This window comes from Schistocerca americana, chromosome 7 (assembly GCF_021461395.2).
Source record: "Schistocerca americana isolate TAMUIC-IGC-003095 chromosome 7, iqSchAmer2.1, whole genome shotgun sequence".
Lineage (NCBI taxonomy): Eukaryota > Metazoa > Arthropoda > Insecta > Orthoptera > Acrididae > Schistocerca > Schistocerca americana.
The window spans coordinates 79,679,731-79,699,596 of NC_060125.1; positions in this window are offsets into that span (position 1 = coordinate 79,679,731).

Sequence of the window (19,866 nt, forward strand, 5' to 3'; positions counted from 1 at the left end):
CACACCACTTGACATAATTTTGTCAAATAACGTGATACCCACTTTCAGTGGAGCGTTCAACTTTTGAGGTAAAGTTTTAGGTGGTGCTACTTGTCTGTGGATCGTACAATGAGAGCCAGTAAGATTAGAATTTCTTACATTGGAAATACTTACAAAGTCAGAACGTAAGCATAAGGTGATCGGTGCTCCATCAGTACGAAGTTCCATAATTCTATCCCAAGACAAACCATTTTCAATGAAAAATTAATTAACAGCAGAAAATACTTGAGAGCCTTGTTGTTCCCAAGTTTTTAGAAAACAATAGTTCATCCATAATTTTCATCTCCCCACCGAAAATTGGCGTTACACTATTAAGTGACACTGTTGAGCTTTTTCAGCAGAATCATCACACACCAAGGAAAAAAATGGGAATATTTTCGGTCATTAACTAGATGTTCTTTCACGTTCAGGGCCATTTCTTCGACAATAGGCTGCACACTGTTGTTTTAAAGAGGTATTTCATCCATTTTTCACTAAATATTTTTACCAAAAACGTTTCGGGTTGCTTTAAGAATAAAAGATTTCATTAACGTCTCACCAACACCATGAGGTTATTTTGTTTTCGCAGTTCAGGGAGAAATTTCATGATGCTCCCATAACTTTCTCATTTTCCTGCCGGAAGGACCCAGTAGCGTCAAGTTTCATGCAATGTAAAAAATTCCTTTTCCCAACAAAAAAAGAAAAAACGCTTTTGGTTTATTTTCCAGTACCGGTCGAGTTGTTTATAAATGGGTTGTTGCTGAATACATTATGACACACAACATACTGTGGATGCTGGACGCTGACTTTTTCAGTAAATGTGAATCCGTACATAATACTGTATATTCTTCATTATACATTCTTGTTCTAGCAGATTTTTGGCTCAAAGTACAAAGCCAATAAAAGTAGCATTTTGTTCTACAGAGCACAACAGGCATAATACTGAGTTAAGAATGAGGAGAGCAGATTGAAAAATGTCCTGTGTTAGTAACAAGTTGGTGACGTGTGACGCAAAGATGATGCTGCCAATTCTACAAAATTGGACTCGCTAACTGTAATTAGAACTTAAAATTTTTTACTTGTGTGACCGAATGTTTCTGCTTCTTCTGAGATGTCTGCGCGCTCCACGACCTATAAACCTATCACGCCGACCTACTACTGTCTAGATAGATAACACATCCCCTTCTTAGATGATAAATTAGCTCGCAAGTCGGGATATCGATCGCGTAGACTGACAAATGATGCCAGAAATTTGTTGTGTAGGCGTCTTTTAGCTCGTCAATCACCTTCCAAAACTCCACATCGATCTGTCTCTAGCCTAAGAGCCTGGAAACATGATGTCATATCGTCTGTCAACTATTTTTCACTGAGGAATACATAATCAAATTATAATACTGTTCATGAAATGCCGACCTTTAGTATCACTGACTTTTTTTCAAATTGCTTATTAGAATAATTTTCTACGTGAAACGAGTTGTGGTTAAACGTTATGCATTTTCCCTCAAACTTCCATCACGTTCAGTATATTACTTTTCATTTGTCAATCTTGGGAACTTGGGAAAAGTAAGAGAGCATCAAAATTCTAGACATATACAAGCTGTGAGAGCGTCCGGATCTCAGGGAGTCTGTCGTTTCTTCCCCACCAGCCGAGGTATCTCTGGCTGTTTTATCAGTAGGCAGTGGTCCAATAATTTCGCAGTAGCATCGGAACAGCCTAACGGATTGATTTGCATACTAGTTCTGCGATCGACGCACCGACATGGTTGACGTCCTCAAGAGCTTGCCGTCAGTGAGGTATCAGCACACGAATATGAAACAACAATATATTTACGCGTACAGAAAGCTGATGCACTTATAAGAATCAAGCAACAATTCTTAAACTCCGAGAAATATCAAAAATATGCTTTGGCGAGATAACCTAATCGAGGGTATCCCTTTTTCCGACAACACTCCTGTTAGCTGCGAGGTTACTTTGATGTTTCATCAGACCCCAGAGAAAGTCAGATTGCCAACACAGCGTTTCTGACTCCAGGATTCTACCGTTCTATTATTAAAAAAGTAACATAATCTCTTCTTCACACGGTCAAGTAGCACAAAGAACTGCATAGTAAACAGTAACCACCTAAGTTTCAAAGGCAAATAAAATTTATTACACGCTTCTCGTCTAATGTACGCTTACGTTCTCGACAGATTTTCGTTGTGTATTGCTGTTCAGAGTTCGTTTTCGGTGGTCATAGCCAATCAGATGATAGTCTACGATAGCTAACGAGACTCGCTCAGTGTTGTTATCACAAAAGTTCAAAAGTTTGCCTATTTCCCTGCGCATGTGTCAAGACTTCCGAGGTTGTGGTTAGGTTGGGACCTAAGAGGGGTTGGGACCTAAAGGCAGAGCCTAAATAAAAATTATAGTCTTGGTTGTCATAAATATTTGACTGTTGTTTCGGAATGTATCGCGATTTTCGAGGATGTCGTTAGGCAGTAACCTAAGAGCGCTCGGAGCGAAAGAAGGTATCATCTAATTTCATTTACCAATCAAGGGAAATTACGAATGAAAATCTTATTGGCTATCTACATTTGTCTCACGATTCTCCTTCATAATTATCGCGAACCGATTACAATGGCAGGACGAAACGGAAAACATCCGCTTGCACTTAAGGCACCCTTTTACTCACTTTTCTCTGCAGCTGCCGAATCACGTAGCACGAAATAAGCTATTTGCCTTTCGTGAAAATGTTTAACTATCTACCTAGTATGTAGAAAGATACCTGTCATAGTACACTAATGCTTCTTGTTCATGAAAACTAGAACATGTCTAACTGTACAGAACACGAGTACGTGTACACAGCTTGCTATGTCAAAACGTCAAATCTCTTCACAAATATCACATATCGTTACCAGATAGTATGGATGGCGCAACCTGTGCGTACATTAACTCTTATAACTGGAAGTAATTAGAAACTACAACAAAATGTAGCTGGTACGATTAAACGGGTAAACATAGCGATACACTTCCTACATATATTGCTTAACATAGGTAACAGCGGCAAGCAGTAGTACTTAATACTGAATTACGACAGCAGGAGACATTTGTGTAAGCATGCTATGACAGAAAAGATGGCAACTGGTCACTTACCCTGTTTCTCAGCTGCGCCTGTCGTGACACAGACTTCCTGTGTCTGTATTAGAAACTTCAAAAGATCTATCAAACTCAGAAAGCTGGTATTCTGTGTTACAACTTTCTTAATAGTTCGAAGCACCAGCGAAATAGCACGAGACGCTTCAGCACGAGATGGCTCGTTATGAAGCAGTATCGCAGTGTTGCTGGGAAACGGCACGCTGATGTAGAGCGAGATTCCATTGTTGAGAGTGTGACGTAGGAAAAAGTTTGTAGAGCGGCGATCGCTTCTGGCTATACTTCAGTGCTGTACTGGCAATACGTTATACGTCATTTAATCTCTGTCGTCGTGTTTCTTCAGAATATTAACTAAATCGTAAACCAAAAAGTACCTATAACGACGGAATTCATTCCTTCGGTCACTCGGAAAGCTAGTCTCGAATTTAGAAGTTCGCCCACAGATACATCTGATTCCTTGTATGTAACAGAAGAAAACTACTGTTTTTGCTTGTTTGTCTAAAAGTAAATTACGTGCTGTTGCACGTAGTTGTATTGGAGAACAATTACATGCATATACATGAATATTTAAGTAATAAGTACAAAACTAGCAACTTCTACGACACGAAAATACTTCCTGTAATAAGGGGAGAATAGCGCAGAGCATTTAATAGCTACCGACCAATGATGGTGGAAAAGTGACTTAGAGACGTATCCTTACTTTTCGGTGAGTGCAGCACGTTGCTTTAGATGGACATCAGTTGACTCTGCTAAGACCTGTATTACAGTTTACCACTAGAATAATATGGTGATTTGCACAACATAAACGTTTTCATGAAGCCTACGTCATTAAATTTTGTAATTAGAAACCAGTACTGTTATCCATGAAAGTATCAAGAAGCTGTCTTCAGAAGTTACGAACACCAGGCGGTTAATGCACCACTCAGCGTAGTGCTCAGACTGAATCTGTTAAGGATTTTAAGCAGGAAACTGTGAACAGCTGTTATAAAATTTCCGAGAAATTAACTAATATACAGTTTAAAAATTTCTATGGATTAGAATTTACATTATTCTTTTCCTTGTGAATAAGTTAGCATCGAAAACGAAAAGATTTAGTCAAACATAATTTCAAATGTAGCTCTGGGAACAAGAAGATTAATTTAGAAAATGCAGTGCTACACGAGGTATATCGTACAAATTGGGAGAACATTCGAAAGGGTATACTGCCTGGCAAAAAGAGTGAAACACCCCGAAGTGGAGCAGGAAACATAGAAACTTCATCAGTTGAGCGGGTGTGAGTCAGTGATTACGAAATTGAATCAAATTTGCAAAGCGCATTTCAGTATGAGCCCACTTAGCAGTATGACGCTCCAGCCCTTCTTGGTGCGACTCTGTGAAACGTTGTGCCAACGAGGCTTAGCTGCTAACAAACCTGTCTAGTGAGCAGGAGCCCCGATTTCGATTCTCGGCTCTGGTACAAATTTTCACTCACTAGTTCAGTCTATATATATGAAACCATATCTGTATGAGACCAGTTAAGTCTCTGAAACTGTGACATCTCATTTGTATAAGTACCTGCTCCTGCATTTGAGGCTGTATACCCCATTTACGTTCTATTCTGCGGTGCTATCCCAGAAAAGGGAGAGCCTTAGCAACTCTGTTCGTGTGTAAGGGGGAATTTAGATCGAGTAGGGAGGTATGCCAGCATAATCCATGCAGTTTTGTGAACATCTGTGCCAAGGTGGCTTAGTGGCTAACGCACCCGCCTGGTAAGCAAGAGGCCTGGGTCCGATTCCCAGCCTTGGCAAAATTGTCACTGGCCGCTTCAGTCTATATAAATATTATTAGTATTATTATTCACAAGATGCATTTTTACTACATCAGCAGAAAAAATATAAGGGAATCTGTCGACGTTGAACGTTTTCTATCTCTACAGCTACTCCAAAGACACTGTCTGGTGCTAGACCCACATTCACTCCATATAGAACCACTAGCCATCGCATTGTATGAGTTGGCGGAATGTAGAACTCTTGTGGGGCTTAGTTGAGGCTCGACAAATTGATGTAGCTCTAAGGTGGTAAAAAATAGTTGAATCATAGCAGATCTGATAAATCTGGAAGGTTGTCTGCAGACTCCTGCTTGTGTGGCAGCCTAGATAACGGTATACTGAACCCTCATGTATCTTCAGCCAGCACTCCCACTGAGGCACACTGCACTGCTGGAACAAAAACAAAAAACAAAACAAAAAATGTAATGTAACTATAAGTGAATATATTTATACATGATTTGTAATAATAAGTTTTCATTACTAACTGATGGAGCAATACTTACTTTTAAACTTTTTCAGCTTTTTCAGCAAACTCTGCTGACAGCACTTCATGATGATTCATTCGCCAACGCATACAGTTATGAAATGGTCTCTATTGGAAGTGGGCCATGTGGTGGAATGGGAGGAGGAGAGTAAGGAAAGGGAGGAGGGGAGAGATAGGGATGACCATGGGCTGACAGTGACCATGGCATCACTCACAAACAACAAACGTATGCTGAGTCAGGGATTTGGGCTCGCTCTCCCACTGCCCCTCTATTGATCTAGAAATTGGGTGTTAGATTTTGCTCGTGAGTAACGGCTTTCATCCTTTGGAAAGGAATTAATATGATTTTTCGCTCTGCACCGTAAATCATATGTATCCTAAGACCGTGTGTTAGCTTTCATGTTGTCAGTATGACTTGTATCACACTGTTTGTTTTTAGAAATTATCGCTTGAAACCAGAATGAGATTTTCACTCTGATGCGGAGTGTGCGCGGATATGAAACTTCCTGGCAGATTAAAACTGTGTGCCCGACCGAGACTCGAACTCGGGACCTTTGCCTTTCGCGGGCAAGTGCTCTACCATCTGAGCTACCGAAGCACGACTCACGCCCGGCACTCACATCTTTACTTCTGCCAGTTTACTAGGAGACGAGGTACTGGCAGAAGTAAAGCTGTGAGTACCGGGCGTGAGTCGTGCTTCGGTAGCTCAGATGGTAGAGCACTTGCCCGTGAAAGGCAAAGGTCCCTATTTCGAGTCTCGGTCGGGCACACAGTTTGAATCTGCCAGGAAGTTTCATATCAGCGGACACTCCGCTGCAGAGTGAAACTCTCATTCAGGAAACATCCCCCGGGCTGTGGCTAAGCCATGTCTCCGCAATATCCTTTCTTTCAGGAGTGCTAGTTCTGTAAGGTTCGCAGGAGAGCTTCTGTAAAGTTTGGAAGGTAGGAGACGAGGTACTGGCAGAAGTAAAGCTGTGAGTACCGGGCATGAGTCGTGCTTCGGTAACTCAGATGGTAGAGCACTTATCGCTTGAAAGATTAAATTGTAACGTGCAATTCATGTATCTTGAGTCTGGAGGATTTTCTCTTTAGATTTTGTGTTACCAGGCATTATCACAACAATAAAATACAACGTTTTACATAGTTTTGCCGCATAAGGCATCAACCGACTGAAATCAGAAAAGGTATCATTAACAATGCTAATAAACATCTCAACAGTGATAATAGCAATATGGCACTTAACGCTTCTCAAGATGGCATGAGTGGTGCAGGTGGCACGAATGCCATCTATCGCTATCACTATCAACTCGATGATCCCATACAGGAACATACGCTTTGCAGAGGAGAATGGTTTTGGTTTAAGCCACCAAAGATCTCAATTATGAACCTTTTGGCACCTAACACATTTGAGATTCTACTCTAGAATTCAATGTGGTCCCCACATGAGGAATTCATATAACGAATGTATGGCCCTCACAAGTTATGAAAACGACAAAGTAATTATACCAGAAAACATTCCCTTACATATAACAGAAAACTGAATCAAATCAGCTGTGGCTACATCTTGCCTGGCTTCTGATATCTGCTTGCAGGTCACTAACATATCAACTATGAATGTACTAATCAACTATCACACTTTCTTCTTCACTGTTTCCGGGTTCCTTTCACATTTAACTTTCACAACTATAAAGTATGAAAAATTTGCACACAAACTGTAAAGCTAGAAATGTACACTACCTGCAACTAACAGTGAAATAGGGTAATTGTTTACCGATTATATTTTTTACATTTTCAAACCCGGGGTTCATACTGTTCCAGTAAATCAAGAGAGCTGACACTAAGTGACACATTTTACCATGTGGTGTCACCGCTAGACACCACACTTGCTAGGTGGTAGCTTTAAATCGGCCGCGGTCCATTAGTACATGTCGGACCCGCGTGTCGCCACTGTCAGGGATCGCAGACCGAGCGCCACCACAAGGCAGGTCTCGAGAGACTGACTAGCACTCGCCCCAGTTGTACGGACGACGTAGCTAGCGATGCACACTGACGAAGCCTCGCTCATTTGCAGAGCAGATAGTTAGAGTAGCCTTCAGCTGAGTCAATGGCTACGACCTAGCAAGGCGCCATTAGTAACATTGCATGTATCTAAAGAGTCTCACTTGTATCGTCACAATCTCCAGATGTACCAAAAGGATGGATTAAAGTTAAGTATTCCAGAAGCTACGTACTTTTCTTTATAGCATTCATTACGTATCCTGTTTCAGACCTCACGCCATCCTGCTTTAGCTTAGCGCGTGCCTTTCGGCTTCCTCTCATTGTGTCTAGGCTGTCTTGTCTAGACACAACATACCATTACTATGACTCTATAATGCTTCGACTTCCTAGTATCTCAAGCATCTCAATCATTGTTACCCATGTATTTCGTAAAATTTGAGCTACCACGTGAACAGATTGACTTTCTTGGAATGAAAATCGAAGGGGCTACTGCAGAATATTTTGACTACATTATATGGAAATAGATGAAACATATTTTATTTACAGCTAAGAATGTTACATGTCGTTACACTATACTATAAGAACCTGTTTAGTTTCCCGCAATCTGGCGTCGGGTGGATTATCACCGCCCAGACAAATATTATAAACAGAGATTTTTAAATAACGTCCATGCGAGGAATAAACTTATAGTAATTTGACTCAGGACTTGGAGCTGATAAGGGAAAAGTATCAAGAGTGAGAAATTCAGTGGAGGCATGTCGAAAACTCAATTCATATTACAGGACATAAATAGTTAATCAACAAATGTACCGACATTCGACGAAATCACAATTACTTTGATGGAATAAACACAAATGTTATAAAAAAACCAGTAGATTTGCTCTTTTACTTGTTTTTAGCACTAGAGCAGTAGATTTTTAAAAAGCAGAAAATCTCCTGCAAAACAGCAGATTTGACAACGCTGTCCGAACGTTTTCACCTAGCGACTGCTTAATCGACCTACTGTTGCCCCCCTCTTCCAATGCTACAACGTCGAGTTAACGACAGTTGTAATAGTTCGCGCCCTGTTACGATCACTAACGTCAACCTTGCCGCGTAACGTAAACCTGTCGCGCTTTCTGTGAGAGTTAAACTCGAGGTAAATAAAATGTTAGATAGAGGTGAATCTGCAGACATTTTACAACGTTGGTAAGTCGACAATTACGGATACAAAAAGATTAAAGACGAGAATCACGAATTTTGCAGCTAGGCCTGATTCTAGTGGTGGCTCGCCAGTCGTAAAACTCTGAAGCTCGCCATGAACATGAATCTAGATGATGCTGTTTACAAGTTGTTTACTCAGAAAAAGGTCACGAGGAGAACTTAACCCTTAACTCGCAAGGTGACTTTTCTGTAACGTCTACCACGGGCTCTCTGGGACCCGTATGTTTAAACCAAGACTTAAGGCAAAAATCATTTGAAATTTTTAATTTATGCTAAATAACATTCATTTTTACAATAACTCAAGTGTTGTTTAAATGCTTCTAGTTTATTTTATTGCACTAAACAAAGCCTCCTGCATTTTACTATTTATCGTACAAAAGCACATAATTTTGTGTGGGTCTTTCAAGTAGAACACATAAATGGACTGTTAGAGTACTGAATTTTACGTTCTGGAAAATCATACAATCTCTGTACCAAATAAATTTCCGAATAAAACTAAATTCCAGGATGTAAATTAGCGCATAAAAGTTCCACCCGATGGATACAAAAAGAATGTCTGTCAAATTGACATTCATTGCTGGGAACTACAATTTCCTAATCACCACTCAGAACACTTTTGATTTTAACAGGCACTTTAAGTATTTCCTTGAAGAAAGAGACAGATCCCCATCACAACTTTCCTGGAGTTCTTCCTCTGAATGATGCTCTTGTTCGATAGAAGAACTGTGATCACTGACTAATGTAAAATCGTCGTTTTTCCGTTTATTTCTTGATCTATACACTTACACCTACCTCCATAGACCGACTAACTGTGGTGTCACCGCCACACTTGCTAGGTGGTAGCCTTTAAATCGGCCGCGGTCCGTTAGTATACGTCGGACCCGCGTGTCGCCACTATCAGTGATTGCAGACCGAGCGCCGCCACACGGCAGGTCTAGAGAGACTTCCTAGCACTCGCCCCAGTTGTACAGCCGACTTTGCTAGCGATGGTTCACTGACAAAATACGTCCTCATTTGCCGAGACGATAGTTAGCATAGCCATCAGCTACGTCATTTGCTACGACCTAGCAAGGCGCCATATTCAGTTACTATTCTAAACAGATAATATTGTGAATCATGTACTGTCAAGAGCGACGTTCATCATTAATGGATTAAAGTTAAGTATGAAACTAATTACGTCCGCTTTCTGAATTCTAATTCCTTGTCATGTTCCAGATCTCACGTCAGTATAGTCCTTCCCCCCTCACGCCAGCCTGTGTGAGCTAAAACGCGTGCCTTTCGGCTTCCTCTAATATTCCTGGTTTGGCGCTCCTGCCAATCCACAACACTAACAATTTCATCAAGCTCGGAGGAGTTAAAAGTGACACTTAGTGCCAACACATTTTTAGCTATACGGTACTATATTGAAGAAAACAGGTACGTAGTTCACGAGGCGCGGTCTAGGAGACTCCAACACCTATCAGTAACACATGTCAACAATAAATACAGAAGGCGATAACGCAACCGAAAACAAAACACCGTAGACTTGGCAACTTAAGGAGGGTAGGGGGAGTATAGAAGCATTCCACCACAACCGGCCTTGGAGAGCGAGTTCGAAGATTCGCGCTGTCTGAGAGACCACACCTTGTGAGTTAAGGGTTAACTCTTGTTCTCACTATATGTGAAAAGGTAGTTTCGCTTCATGAAAATCTTGGACGACCGTCGAATTTTAAAGCAAGTACTGGATGGTTAAAATGCTTTAGTGAAAGCACAACACTCCTGACCTTCAAATACAACGAGAAAAAACTGCCGATTATTCAGCAGCTGATTCGTTCACAACGAAACTAAGAGACAGATCGTGGGAAGAAGATAATGTTTTCGAAAACGCTGACGATTCTGAGAAAACTGTGCTCCGTTGGAATGCCTTGACAAGAGGACTCTTGCTACACTTCGTAAATTAGCAGCATCTGACACTAAAATATGCAAGGATCGTATTACTCCTTTAGCTTCTACTAACGATACTGATAGGCACCAATTTTCCACGCTCATCATTGGTGAAAATAAGAAACCGCCATGTTTCAAAGACGTCAATATGTCTCTCACGAAAGAGCGACTGAGGTTCGCTACCTCCACTCTCGTCTAAGGATAGAAATCGCTCAGTGTGGTATCACAAATCTTCTAAATCGCTAAGCATGCTAGGTGGTCGAATGATCATCACCCGAGCTCTGTCATCTGGTTTAATGTCCTGTATAATTTGGGCAAACATCTCGGCCTCCGTGACGTGGATACAAAACGTGCGAGCAACGGCGCGAACCCTGTTAGCATATTCACTTTGCAGCTTTCTCGCGTCTGCAATGTGACTGTTAAATTCCTCAGTTACCACTCTTTTACGTAACTGCTGCTGAACTCCCACCAACGTCTACTGTTACACTATGACCTTAGCTATCCAGTATGACATGCACCCTTAGAATGCAGATACATGAACTGCAAAATTTTTTCATCCCCCAACTTTGAAACATGCGGTTGTCCAGTCAAAAATGGTTCAAGTGGCTCTGAGCACTATGGGACTTAACTTATGTGGTCATCAGTTCCCTATAACTTAGAACTACTTAAACCCAACTACATCACACACATCCATGCCCGAGGCAGGATTCGAACCTGCGACCGTAGCGGTCGCGCGGTTCCAGACTGAAGCGCCTAGAACCGCTCGGCCACACCGGCCGGCCAACAGAGAAATCATTATCATTAAACAATGCGCTATGGCAGAAGAGTCTTAGCAAGCTTTGTCTACAACCGTATAGCTGCCGCCGCTGACAACTCGCTTTTGGTATTTTGCATGCAGATATGCCGTGTCATGTGTGCTGTGACAAACAGTAGCCCTCTAACACCCACACCAATAAAGCAGTAGCCTTCCAAAAATTTGTTGAATTCTGGAAACTGTTTTAAGTAGAGCTATAATATCAATAATCTGGGTTTGCCACGATTTCTGATTCGGACTACGCATTGAATCGAAACAGCCAAAGTTATCAGAAATATAGTGTATTAAATCCTGCTTCGCTTTTTTACCAAAGCCTTGTTTAAATGTTTTCATGGAGAAACTACGTCAGGAGAAGGTAATTTTTCTCACTTTTGTCGCTATAAAAGGAGGAGAATCTCAGAATTGACTGTTTTTACCGAAATCTCAAAGAGGAAAAATGTGGAGCACCAAATGGTATTTTCAAAAAGTCAGACAAACTGAGAAAAATCCTAGCTGGTAAGGAACATCGCCATTATTGAATTACTATAGAGTGCTGAAAAGCAATGCCTCCGAATTTTTACCGCTCGGGGTAGCCGCGTGGTCAGGGGGGCCTTGCCATGGTTCGTGCGCCTCACCCCGTCGGAGGTTCGAGTCCTTACTCGGACATGGGTGTGTGTGTTATCCTTAGCGTAGGTTTAAATGAGAATTAAATCAAGACCCCAAGCTGCCGACAGGCTTTGATATACATCTGCGTAAGTTAGTTCAAGTTAGATTAAGTAGTGTGTAAGCCTAGGACCGATGACCTCAGCAATTTGGTCCCATAAGAACTTACCGCAACTATCCAAAATTTCCACCGAATTATTTATGCGAAATCTCTTACAGATTTTAAATAAAACAAACGTTATTAACAACCTGCTCTTCAGCTCTACATATTTATTTCTCAATATGTTCACCCAGGCGAAGAACATGTTTCTCTCAAGGAGAGACCAGCTTGTTGATGCCGTCACTGTAGAATGTTTGACGTTGTTCAGACAGACACAACTGCACCCATCTGTCAAAGTGAGTCCTCGCATGTGTTCTTTATACACTCCTGGAAATTGAAATAAGAACACCGTGAATTCATTGTCCCAGGAAGGGGAAACTTTATTGACACATTCCTGGGGTCAGATACATCACATGATCACACTGACAGAACCACAGGCACATAGACACAGGCAACAGAGCATGCACAATGTCGGCACTAGTACAGTGTATATCCACCTTTCGCAGCAATGCAGGCTGCTATTCTCCCATGGAGACGATCGTAGAGATGCTGGATGTAGTCCTGTGGAACGGCTTGCCATGCCATTTCCACCTGGCGCCTCAGTTGGACCAGCGTTCGTGCTGGACGTGCAGACCGCGTGAGACGACGCTTCATCCAGTCCCAAACATGCTCAATGGGGGACAGATCCGGAGATCTTGCTGGCCAGGGTAGTTGACTTACACCTTCTAGAGCACGTTGGGTGGCACGGGATACATGGGGACGTGCATTGTCCTGTTGGAACAGCAAGTTCCCTTGCCGGTCTAGGAATGGTAGAACGATGGGTTCGATGACGGTTTGGATGTACCGTGCACTATTCAGAGTCCCCTCGATGATCACCAGTGGTGTACGGCCAGTGTAGGAGATCGCTCCCCACACCATGATGCCGGGTGTTGGCCCTGTGTGCCTCGGTCGTATGCAGTCCTGATTGTGGCGCTCACCTGCACGGCGCCAAACACGCATACGACCATCATTGGCACCAAGGCAGAAGCGACTCTCATCGCTGAAGACGACACGTCTCCAATCGTCCCTCCATTCACGCCTGTCGCGACACCACTGGAGGCGGGCTGCACGATGTTGGGGCGTGAGCGGAAGACGGCCTAACGGTGTGCGGGATCGTAGCCCAGCTTCATGGAGACGGTTGCGAATGGTCCTCGCCGATACCCCAGGAGCAACAGTGTCCCTAATTTGCTGGGAAGTTGCGGTGCGGTCCCCTACGGCACTGCGTCGGATCCTACGGTCTTGGAGTGCATCCGTGCGTCGCTGCGGTCCGGTCCCAGGTCGACGGGCGCGTGCAGCTTCCGCCGACCACTGGCGACAACATCGATGTACTGTGGAGACCTCACGCCCCACGTGTTGAGCAATTCGGCGGTACGTCCACCCGGCCTCCCGTATGCCCACTATACGCCCTCGCTCAAAGTCCGTCAACTGCACATACGGTTCACGTCCACGGTGTCGCGGCATGCTACCAGTGTTAAAGACTGCGATGGAGCTCCGTATGCCACGGCAAACTGGCTGACACTGACGTTTGCGGTGCACAAATGCTGCGCAGCTAGCGCCATTCGACGGCCAACACCGCGGTTCCTGGTGTGTCCGCTGTGCCGTGCGTGTGATCATTGCTTGTACAGCCCTCTCGCAGTGTCCGGAGCAAGTATGGTGGGTCTGACACACCGGTGTCAATGTGTTCTTTTTTCCATTTCCAGGAGTGTAGTTTGGAAACAGATGGAAATGGGATGTGCCTAAGCCCGAATTGTGTGGACGGTGATCGATAACAATGAACCCACAGTGCAAGATTGTTGCAGATGTCACAGCGCTCGTTTGTCACTTGCCATTCTCATGCTGAAGCAGAGTCGATCGAGTAATATGCATGACACTTAACGCCTCAAACTATTTTGAGGACGGAATTAAAACGTGGAGGCATTATTTTCAGCACGCACACGGATGTTTAAATCAAGTAGTTAAAGAGTATCATCAGTCTTTTTACTTTAAACTAAATGCGTTCTTCCAAAGTTCACTGTTGTTCCTTACATTTATTAGTACTCCCATTCTCTGCGTTTTGTTGCTCCGCAGTTGTCGTAAAAGTACACTTTTTTTCCAAGGCGCGCATGACTGATGCTTCCAGCAGGCGTCAGTAACCGGCTGACCATTGTTTAGTCACACTCGCCAGAAATCTGTCCAGTGACTGCGAGATTTTGTTTTTTTCCAGTGTGGCTGGGCGTTTGTGTTGTCCTCATCATTTCATTCTCATTCGTGAAAGTGACTCGGGGACTTCGTACGGCCGCTGATGACAGCCAGTTGAGCGCCTCACAAACCAAACATCAACTTAGAGAGGAATGTTGAATAATGTAAAAATCTGCTTATGTTTTCTACTATTTCTTCTTCGTACTTCCATGATGTCGTTGTCTGTGTCACTAATAGGGATATCAACTGAAACGTTGTTCTATGATTTGCCTTGGCATAGTTTGCAAACGATAGTACACTTAATGCCATTTCTCCTGCTGGAACAACTTCCATGACACCCAATGCTGCATATAAATGGTTTTCAACAGGACCGCCGGTGCCTCTTCTTTGGTCGTGGGAACCGGCAAAAGGCCGGAAATCGAACCCGGACCCCGTGATCCAGAGGCAGCACGCTAGCCACTAGACCACGAGCTGCGCACTCTCTTACTCTAAGTGAAGATTCGTTGTTTAATTTTATTGATTCAACACAATTTTATAAAATCATAGGTAACTCACTTTATTACTAAGTCTCTAGTTTCCTAATAAAATAGTAACAAAATTAATGTATCTATTTAGCATATATACTTGTAAACAAGTTTTTGCCCTTGATATAATATTATTCTGCTAATTTCATAGTTTTCATAACTATTATCTCGATAATGTGTCGGCTACGAATTATGCATAACTCAGATAAAAAAGTGAACACTGGAAAAATTCGTTGAATGCGAAGTACGCTGTTGATGTTCGTTGCTAATTATGTGATAGACAGTACATATAGCTGATTAATAGCGATACTTACGAGCTGCGTTTTTTATTTCTTTCACTTTTGGAAAACACAACTTCATCTCTCCCACGTTCTTTCCTGCAATTTTGAATGAAACTGGGATATTCTCAGATACTTCACATTTTATGATGACGAAACGAGTGTTTTTCAAAAAGTGTGAAAAATTGCCGTTTTCTGACTAAAACTATTAGAAATTCCATTAAAAACCAAAGTTTTGGTAATCAGACAATGCAGAATTTAATGCACAACAGGTTCCGTAACCTTGGATTTGTAAGTTAAACGCTTTTTTTAGGAGAAATTTAGAAAAACTAGAAAAAGGCCTAAATTTTGGTTGTCTTGTAATCGCGGCAGAAGCTCCGTTCAGAAATAGGTTCAAACTCAGATTATTCATATCAGGGACCTACATAAGTGATTAACAGAGTTTACACAATTTCACTAATTTTTGGGAAGCGTAACTCTAATTCTCTTGGTTATAGTTAGAAGAAAGCGCTAAAAACAAAGAACCACGTTATATAGTCAGTAACACAACTGGTTGCTACCTTCCTCTGCCAGTGCAGTTAATAGCCAATATGGCGACATGTTTTCAACCGATGTGACTTTTAAGTGTCACGTGTACGATTTGAGGAGTTCTTGGTGACGACAGTCGTGTTACAAGACGTCCAGTCGATGATTCCCTAGTCTCACTGTTCCGTTTGTCCGATGCACATCCACACTCACGATTCATTGTATATTCTGCCAAGGGAACGTATTCTCTCTCCAGAATATATGGACAGAAATCATTGCTTATTGTTAGCCCAGTGCAGATATTGTCGACACCACCATAGACGGTATCCTCTCTACTCTGCGGTGAGCAGCATACCGTCTGCACTGGCACTGACACACAGAGCTATGTCAGCAAGTCTTGAGACAGCCCAAAACTCCGGAGACAGTTGTCTTCCAGACAGCGAGGGATTTCGTAGCGGAGTGAAGTCAGATTGTGTGTCCCGTTATGGAGTCGACCTGACCATTCTTTATATCTACAAAATGTCGTCAAAGACTGTAAGCAGCGCTCCTAAGCACGCTGACCTGCGGTTGACCTGTATCAAGAGGTCCACGAAAACCTTATCGAGAGTCTGCCTCCTGCTGTCGAGGAGATTACAAACACTGACGAAAATGTGGGAGTAGTGCAATACTTTTTGTTCAAACTCATTAGAAGAGGGCATCGGGTGCAATGGCTGTCCTTATGTTAGGGATAGCAAAAAGTAAAGAACCTTCAACATCGCAGCGCGTCAGCAATCGTTGGTTAATATATTAAAAAACTAAAAACCCACCTCGGTTGCGAAAAAAGCATCTAGTGTTAAGTGTTAACCCAGGTTTCGGCGTAGATAAATACACCTTCTTCAGAACAACAATAAAACCGACAAGTGCCTAAGAAGACCTTTGTCAATGATTAAAAGAACACCATAGCTATACATTTATAAACGAAAAAGGAAAGAAAAACACAAATAGTACACATGTACAAAGTCAAAACCACTACTTAACTTAATGGTGTACGCACCACCTCACACCGGCCTATGTTCGATGGGCCATGGTCCGCCATAAACTGCAGCTACAAATCGTCGCTCACTTACAAGCCTGCTTGAATTTTATCAGAAATTTTTATGAACTACTTAGAGTCTGTTTTTTTTTTGCCAGTGACAGAGAGACTCTTACGAGAAGAAAATTTTACAAACGATACGTTGGCGACATTCTATTAATCACTGATAGTTCTCAAAATGATGTAGACCACATTTTTTCGATTTTTAATGAGCTCCACCATAATATCAGTTTTACAATTGAGCGAGAATCCGATACTAGGTCCTTAAATTTTTTGGACCTCACTTTAACTGTGGTTGACAACCGCATTGAATTTAATATTTTTCGGAGAAATACGTTTTCCGACAATATTATACCTGCAGACTCGGCCCATCCCTACGCCCATAAGATGGCCGTTTTTCATTCTAATATTCATCGAGTTACAGCTATCCATCTTGCACTAGTTGCGGTAGAAACTGAACTGGTCACGCTTGAGAATATTGCTATAAATAACGGCTATAGGCCTCAGTTGGTAAGAGAGATTAATAACAAAAAAATAAATAAAAATAATATTATGTCTTCCACCCTAGGGGATGCGTTAGATGACAAACAGGTGGCAACGATATCTATCCCTTACATAGGCAATATAAGTTACAAATTGGGGCGTTTACTCAGAGCCCATAACTTCAGAGTCGCCTATTCTACTAATAATAGCTTACATAGGAATTTAATTCACTCCTTGCAGAGTAAGAGCGATAAACTTTCCCAGTCAGGAGTACGTAAAATTACATGCGGGGATTGTCCAAAATTTTACATCGGGAAAACGGGGCGTGCTCTGAGTCTCAGGACTAAAGAGCATATTCCTACTAGAAGCGGTGACGGTACTAAGGGCTCTACTTATGCGGAAAACCTTGTTCAAACGGCTCATACGCCGAACCCTCCAGTTAATATCGAGTTACTTCATGCCGAGGTTAAGGGCTTAAAACTGGATGTTTTGGAACAAATGCAGATCTTTAAGCATCTGAAACATGTTAAAGACAATATTCTTAACGACCAACTCCTTCTAAGAAAAACATTTTTTGAATGTTTCGCGCATTTACTTTGTTCTTCTGAAACGTCCCCTTTGAACAATTTATATATGACTGTGCTTAAACTGACACACAATATTTTGTTAGCGCAACGCAATCTGACTTTCAAAATTCCCTACAAAAGAATGGCCCTGACTAACATTAAACTATACCTTTCACAAATCACTTACCTCACAAAAATCTTCGCTGCTCAAGCTACTGCAATACAGCGAGCGCCACTACTGCCAGCTAAATAAAAGATTCAAACTATGGAAGGCACTAACTACTGATAGGGATGGTTAGCAAATGAAAGATATTAATAGAGAACAAACAATGTATTTACCTTGATATCATCATATATAAATATAGCAGTTCATGACAAATTACAAAACTCCGCCATCTCTCTCCCCACATCCACCACTGCTGGCGGCTCACCTCCAACTGCGCAACGCTACCCGCTGTTCACATCCAGCTGCCGCTGCCCAACACTACAATGGCAGACAACAATGCAAACTAGCCACAGACTGCACCCACCACAGCCAGTGATTTTCATACAGAGGTGGCGTTACCAATAAAAAAACCTAAACAGCCTACTTACATAGCCCCCATGCTCCCCACAAAAAATTTTACAAATTGGATTGGGCAGTGGCCAATACAGATTTGAAAAAAATTTTTCATAATTACAATAACAAAGAAATCAAATGCACACACTTATTGATACAATGTTGGTCAAAAGCTAAAATTTTCTCACAGTCCATAAAGACAGTCCTGATCGTTCATTACGGTAAAATAGTAGTGTTTTTCTCAAAGTCTGAGCAGTAGAAGAAAATGCACACGGAAGTAGTGGATTTCCATCCAGTCTTGAAGAAGTAGTGTTGTCCTTCCAACGGAAAGACAGTGCTGACTCTTGACATGCATACAGGTAATGGGCCACAACAGAGCAAACCCACAGCACAGTCAGTCGAAATTTTGAAGAATATTGGTAGGTAGGTCATCACAGAGCAGACCCACTGTAGTCCTGGTAGATAGTATGGGATTGGTGGGCCACCAGAGGTGCAGACCCACTGTAGTCCTTGTAGAGATAATGGTATTGGTGGGCCACCAGAGGTGCAGACCCACTGCAGTCCTTGTAGAGATGGCCAGCAGCCATCTGTTGCGATTGTGCAGGTGCACATTCACCATCAAAGAGTCTTGCGGAGAATATAGCAAGTCCATAAACCACCACTTGTGCACTCACAAAGTTTTTGGAATTGTCCTTAGAACCAGCAATGCTGTTATCCAGTCCCTTGCTGAATTAGTAACACATGTGCAAACACTCACAGTCCCAACTTCTCACATATTATCCATATACTATGACCAACAGAAACGTGTGCAGTGAAATGTAACTAACAAGTTAATAATATCATGAACTGGTGACAATTACAATTTTATAACATAAGAATACAATAACAAAGGTACAAAATACATCATTAAAGAACATAACAATACAGATAACATTTGTAGTACAGGCTTTACAACAGAATAGAAATAAACATATACATCAGTGGAATTATGACATGAGTACATACATAAAAGATCAGAATAACTTTCGAAACATCAACTTCACACATGAGCAACAAAACAGAACAGATAAATAATGTCTAAACATCTTTACAAAGTAAATTACATATTATTAATGCAAATTATATTTGAGGATAACAGTATTCCTCATCATAGTGAATGTAGCTGAGTATTAGAAGAAGAAAAAATTCTATGAAACTACACAGAGACAGGAAGAAAACAAATACACAAGGGTACACAAACACATAGTGGGATAACACAAAAGGAAAGGACAGGGTTTGTTTTCAGTGTAACATTTGGTACTGCAGTCCAACCCAAAACTTCATTCCATAGGTCTTTCGTCTTATTGCAACCTTTGCTTCCACCAAAAAAATCCTATCCAAGCATGTTTTCTGTATTTATTTCACATATTTCTTACCTCATTATTTATTTCCAAGAAAATCCTACCTATACCTGCTTTCTGTACGTTTTTCGTATAGATTCTCAATGCATTTCTTCCAATTCATCGCAACTCATTCTCTTC